Source organism: Triticum urartu, chromosome 2A (genome assembly GCF_056163025.1).
Source record: "Triticum urartu cultivar PI428250 chromosome 2A, HENAU_Tu73, whole genome shotgun sequence".
Taxonomy (NCBI): domain Eukaryota; kingdom Viridiplantae; phylum Streptophyta; class Magnoliopsida; order Poales; family Poaceae; genus Triticum; species Triticum urartu.
In genome coordinates, this window is record NC_141874.1 from 699,890,402 (window position 1) to 699,897,173 (window position 6,772).

Sequence of the window (6,772 nt, forward strand, 5' to 3'; positions counted from 1 at the left end):
TCCTTTTCTTCTCTCCTTTCACTGGGGGGGAGAGGTCTCTTCTTCCTCCTCCTCATCTTCACGGGAGGAATGTGCCTGGGAGTCGTCGGATGATGAACTCGACACCTCCTGGCGCCGGGCACTCTTTCGAGTCCCCGTGGCCTTCTTCGTGGCCTTCTTCTCCGGCACCACATGGGATGCCGGAACCAGCAGCTTCGCCAAACGGGCATCGGCTGGGTCTTCGGGCAAAGGAGCCGGACAGTCGATCTGTCCGGACTTCGCCTGCCAAACCTGTCAAAGGTAAGGGAGCTTAGATCCCGCATAGAGTTAAACTATAAAAAACTAATACCCTGTAAAAGGTACAAACAACTTACCGCACTAGCGTGACGCTGCGTGCTGAATCCGCGATCCTCGGTAGCGGATGCGGGAGCCTCGGCGCCCTTGAAAAGCACCTTCCAGGCATCTTCGTACGTCGTGTCAAAGAGCCTGCTCAGAGTTAGATACTGCGCCGGGTTGAACTCCCACAGATTGAAGGCCCGTTGTTGACACGGGAGGATCCGGCGGATGAGCATAACCTGGACTACGTTGACAAGCTTAAGCTGCTTGTCCACCAGGGTTTGGATGCATGTTTGCAGTCCAGTCACCTCTCCTTTGCTGCCCCACGACAGGCCCGTCTCTTTCCAGGACGTGAGCCGCATTGGGGGTCCGGACCGGAACTCGGGGGCCGCGACCCACTCAGGGTCGCGCGGCTCGGTGATGTAAAACCACCCCGATTGCCACCCCTTCAGGGTCTCCACATAGGAGCCCTCGAGCCATAAGATGTTGGGCATCTTTCCCACCATGGCGCCTCTGCACTCCACCTGGTTGCCGCGCACCACCTTCGGCTTGATGTTGAAAGTCTTGAGCCATAGGCCGAAATGGGGGCGGATGCAGAGGAAAGCCTCGCACACGACGATAAACGCCGAGATGTTGAGGATGAAGTTCGGGGCCAGATCATGGAAATCCAGGCCGTAGTAGAACATGAGTCCCCGGACGAATGGGTGGATAGGAAAGCCCAGTCCATGGAGGAAGTGGGGAAGGAATACTACCCTCTCATGGGGCCTTGGCGTGGGGAGGAGCTGCCCCTCTTCGGGAAGCCGGTACGCGATGTCGTTAGACAAGTATCCGGCCTTCCTCAGTTTTTTGATGTGTCCCTCTGAGGGAGTCCTGGATTAGGGGGTGTCCGGATAGCCGGACTATACCTTCAGCCGGACTCCTGGACTATGAAGATACAAGATTGAAGACTTCGTCCCGTGTCCGGAAGGGACTTTCCTTGGCGTGGAAGGCAAGCTTGGCGATACAGATATATAGATCTCCTACCATTGTAACCGACTTTGTGTAACCCTAACCCTCTCCGGTGTCTATATAAACCGCAGGGTTTTAGTCCGTAGGACAACATACAGAACAACAATCATACCATAGGCTAGCTTCTAGGGTTTAGCCTCTCCGATCTCGTGGTAGATCTACTCTTGTACTACCCATATCATCAATATTAATCAAGCAGGACGTAGGGTTTTACCTCCATCAAGAGGGCCTGAACCTGGGTAAAACTTCGTGTCCCTTGCCTCCTATTACCATCCGGCCTAGACGCACAGATCGGTACCCCCTACCCGAGATCCTCCGGTTTTGACACCGACATTGGTGCTTTCATTGAGAGTTCCTCTGTGTCGTCGCCATCAGGAAGGATGCCTTGCCCCGTCATTAAAGACGGCACCGTTGCTAAGGGAGCTTTGGCTGTCGGCCAAACCCTCCGGCTAGGTGGTTTTCTTATGACCGCTTGTTTGGCTTTTGCGCCGACGATGACCTCTCGAGCCATCGAAAACAATCTTCATGTTAGCTTGGAACTCGCCGAGCAGTTAGATCCAATGGAGCTCTCCTCCATAAACGAGCTCTTGGATCGCATCGCCGCCCTGGGAGTCGCTACGGATTATGACCAGATTGGGCCTAAGCCCGATCTGAGAGAGATTAACTCTCCCCAAGTCACCCATCACGTTGCCGTGGTAGAGGGACAGTGCGGCGACCCCTCATCTATCTTAAGGACTAGCTACGTCCGGATTCCCAATCCCTCCAAGCCGGATACCCGCGGAGGGGAGGATATCACTCAAGACCTGAACTTAGAGTCAGGCGACAGACTGGATTCATTGGACAACATCCAGGAATCCAAATTTTCGAGTTCGGAAATTCCTCGGCCTCTGAGCCTCAGATGGGGTGAGGCTTCGGATTTAATTCCACCCACCCACCCAAACATAAGCGATCTATCCCAAATTAGGCAAGAGCCCAAAGAAACAGTACATCAATACTGGGCCAGATTCCTCCTGGTTATGAACAGGATAAAGGACTGCCGCGAGGAAGACGCAATTTCATTCTTCTGCAATAATTGCACGGACAAGGGAATCCTCAACGCCATAAGTCGCCGTGATATTACACGCTTTGCTGACTTGGCGTCCATAGTACGAAAGTACTGTGCGATGGAAAGCGCCTAGAAAACCGAAATAAAATTTTGGGACAATCCGGCCCTGAATACAAACCCAGTTCGAAATAAAAGGGTGCATCATCGCCAGACACCCGGGTCAAACACCAAAAAGCAAAAGCCCTCTACAGGGCATGGAACCGTATTGGAAGGATGGCTTAATGGACCCTGTAAAATTCACAGTACAGAGGACGCCACACCAACTCACAGCCTTAGAGCATGTTGGATACTCCGGTAGGTGGCCAAAATTGGCGAAGATCTCCTAATTCCGGAGGCCACAGAAAGCCACCCCAGAGACACCAATACGGTATCAACAGTCTTCGAGACTTTCGCATCAAATAACATGCGAAAAAGGACACTCCGCAGCCTTGTCGAAATCTATCAAGTGGCAACAATAAACCCATGGAGTGACACGGATATTACCTTTAACGCCAGTGATGAACCTAAATTCCGAACAGCCCGAGTACCAGCCGCATTGGTCCTCAGTCCAATAGTGGACGGCTTTCGTCTTACCAAGGTACTAATGGACGGTTGCAACGGATTGAACCTCATTTATGAGGAAACCCTTCAAAAAATGGAAATAGACTGGAACCGCATTGAGCGAAGCAGCACAACCTTTATAGGAATAATCCCCAGTCGAGAAGCGCGCTGTACAGGAAAAATCACACTAGATGTGGTGTTCGGCACGCCGGATAATTACAGATCCGAAGAGGTCACGTTCCATGTGGCTCCGTTCAGCAGCGGTTATCACGCTCTGCTAGGGCAGGAAGCGTTTACAATCTTCCAAGCAATACCCCATTACGGGTACATGAAGCTCAAGATGCCCAGGATCATCACTCTCGCTAGTGATCCGGACATAGCACTCCGCGCCGAAAACAAGACAGCCGCACTGGCCCTCGAGGCACTATCCGAAGCCCAAGCGGCTGAGGAACTGACTGAGCTGCGCTCCACGGTGAATAGAGACGATGTGGTACTCGACAAAAGATCCAAGTCCACCTCCTTTAAACCGGCAGACGAAATAGTCAAATTCTAGGTCCATCCAACGGACCCCAATAAAACAGCTTCCATCGGGGCACAGTTAAACCCTGATGTAGATGCCGCACTACGAGAGTTCCTACGAGAGAACTGGGACATTTTCGCCTGGCACCCTTCAGACATGCCAGGAATCCCACGCAGGCTGGCCGAGCACAACTTAAATATCCTAAAAGAATTCAAACCTGTCAAGCAAGCTCTTCGGCGTTTTTCCGAACCTAAGAGACAGGCCATGGAGAGGAGCTAGCAAAGCTATTGGAGGCCGGATTCATCAGAGATATAAAACATCCGGACTGGCTAGCAAACCTGGTGATGGTACCAAAGAAGGACAAATCCTGGCGCCTGTGCGTTGATTTTAAAGACCTTAACAAGGCTTGCCCAAAGGATCCCTTCCCCCTCCCCCGCATCGATCAAATTATCCACGCTACCGCAGGACATGATTCGTTGTGTTTCCTCGACGCATATTCCGGCTACCATCAAATCAAGATGGCAGAATCAGACCAAGCCGCAACGGCATTTATCACACCATACGGCCCATTCTGCTTCAACACAATGCCCTTCGGGCTCAAAAACGCCGGCGCAACATATCAGCGCATGATTCAAACATGTCTGGCAAACCAGATCGGCAAAACGGTGGAGGAATATGTAGATGATGTGGTCGTCAAAACAAGACATGTCGAATCTCTAGTAGACGACTTGAGGCTCACATTTGATAACCTCCGAACATACGACATCAAGCTCAACCCGGAAAAATGCGTTTTCGGCGTCCCAGCCGGAAAGCTCTTGGGCTTCATTGTATCCGGTAGAGGAATTGAAGCAATCCAGCCAAGATCCGAGTTCTGTCACAATTGGATATCCCAAAGGACCTCAAACAAATACAAAAGTTAACCGGATCCGTGGCAGCTCTAAGCCGCTTTATCTCCCGCTTGGGAGAAAAGGCCCTACCCCTTTACCGCCTCCTTCGGCGCACCGAACACTTCGAATGGACGGATGCAGCCACGGCCGGACTCGACGAAATAAAAGCCATATTGGCAACAAACCCAGTCCTGGCCGCGCCAAACATTGGCGAACCAATGCTATTGTACATTGCAGCAACACATCAGGTGGTAAGCGCAGTGCTTGTCGTCGAACGAGAAACGGACGGACACAAATTCCCCCTTCAAAAGCCGGTCTATTATGTGTCCACTGTCCTCACTCCGTGAAAATCACGGTACCCGCATTATCAAAAGATTGCTTACGCGGTATTCGTGGCATCCCGGAAGCTACGACACTACTTTCAGGAGTGTTCAATAACAGTAGCCTCGGAAGTACCACTTAACGATATTATAAACAACCGTGACGCAACAGGCCGGATTGCAAAATGGGCCATTGAGATCCTCCCGTTCGACATAACTTATAAGCCACGGCGAGCCATTAAGTCGCAAGTTTTGGCCGACTTCGTCGCAGAATGGACGGAGGCCGAACTCCCTAAAGAGTACGGCACATACTCAAATTGGATCATGCATTTCGACGGCTCCAAGATGTTGGCCGGACTAGGGGCTGGCGTCGTTTTGACGTCCCCCACAGGAGACACAGTTCAATACATAGTCCAGATTATGTACAAAGACTCCAACAATGCAGCCGAATATGAGGCCCTTTTACATGGTCTCGGGATGGCAGTATCCATGGGCATTCAACGCCTAGAGGTGCGCGGGGACTCGAACCTCGCAATATCCCAAATAAATGGAGACTTCGATGCCAAGGATCCAAAAATGGCAGCTTACCGCAACGCCGTCCTAAAAATGTCAGCTCGGTTCGAAGGGCTTGAATTTCACCATATAGCCCGGGAAAATAATCAGGTGGCAGATGTCCTGGCACGCATCGGCGCAAAACGCGATGTAGTCCCCCCACTATCTTCTTGGAAAGGCTGTTCAAGCCATCCGTAGTATGGGAAGGGGAGCCAAACAATAACAGCCCAGACCCAACCGCACTGCCCGACACCGAACATTCTGACACAATCGGAGGCTCTGCCAATGAAATAACACCTTCAGCCCACGTAATAATGGTCGTCATCGCCCCGTGGACAGAACCATTCCTCGCCTACCTTACTAGGCAGGAACTCCCCGAGGACCAAAATGAGGCACGCTGCATAGTGCGGCGATCCAAAGCCTACAGAGTCCACGAGGGAGAGCTTTATAAGAAAAGCACTACCGGAGTCCTTCAAAGGTGCATCTCCGAAGAGGAAGGGCGGAACCTCCTGGCTGAAATTCATGCCGGACTCGGCGGTCATCACGTTGCAGCTCGGTCCCTTGTAAGCAAGGCCTTCCGTACAGGCTTTTATTGACCGACGGCCCGGGCAGACGCCCAGGACTTAGTCCAACGATGCACCGGTTGCCAGCTCATTGCAAACCAAAGCCATATGCCACCCACCGCCCTCCAAACTATCCCCATTACTTGGCCCTTCGCGGTCTGGGGGCTTGACATGGTTGGACGCCTTAAAGGCGGAACCCACAAGCAAAAATACTTACTGGTCATGGTGGACAAGTTCACCAAGTGGATAGAAGCCAAGCCTGTTAAGATGGCCGAATCCGGACCGGTGATAGACTTTATATCCGGGGTTGTACACCGTTACGGCGTCCCCCATAGCATCATCACTGATAACGGCACGAACTTTACGGCCAACGAGGTAAAACTCTGGTGCAAAAACATGGGCATCAAGCTCGATTATGCTTCCGTCTATCACCCACAAACTAACGGCCAGGTCGAACGTGCAAATGGTCTTATCATGAGCGGCGTCAAACCCAGATTAGTGCGATCCCTCAAGGAATCTAACACGCACTAGGTAGAGGAGCTTGACTCCGTACTCTGGGGGCTGTGGACCACGCCGAATCGCACCACCGGGTACACACCATTCTTTATGGTGTACGGCGCAGAGGCAGTTTTGCCTTGCGACATAATTCATGACTCACCCCGAGTGCGCATGTACGAAGAAAGAGAAGCCGAGCTCGATCGGCAGGATAGTTTGGACGCATTGGATGCGGAGCGCGACGTGGCAAAAGCCCGTTCCGCATTCTATCAACAGCGGGCTCGAAGATACCAAAGCAGAGAAGTACGGGCCAAAAATTACAACGTTGGCGAATTAGTTCTACGCCTGCCGGACAAGAAAAAGGACAAACTCAAGCCCAAGTGGGAAGGTCCCTTCATAATTGACCAAGTCCTGACTGGTGGAGCGTACCGCCTGTGAGATGCATCGGATAACCGACTCGAGCCGAA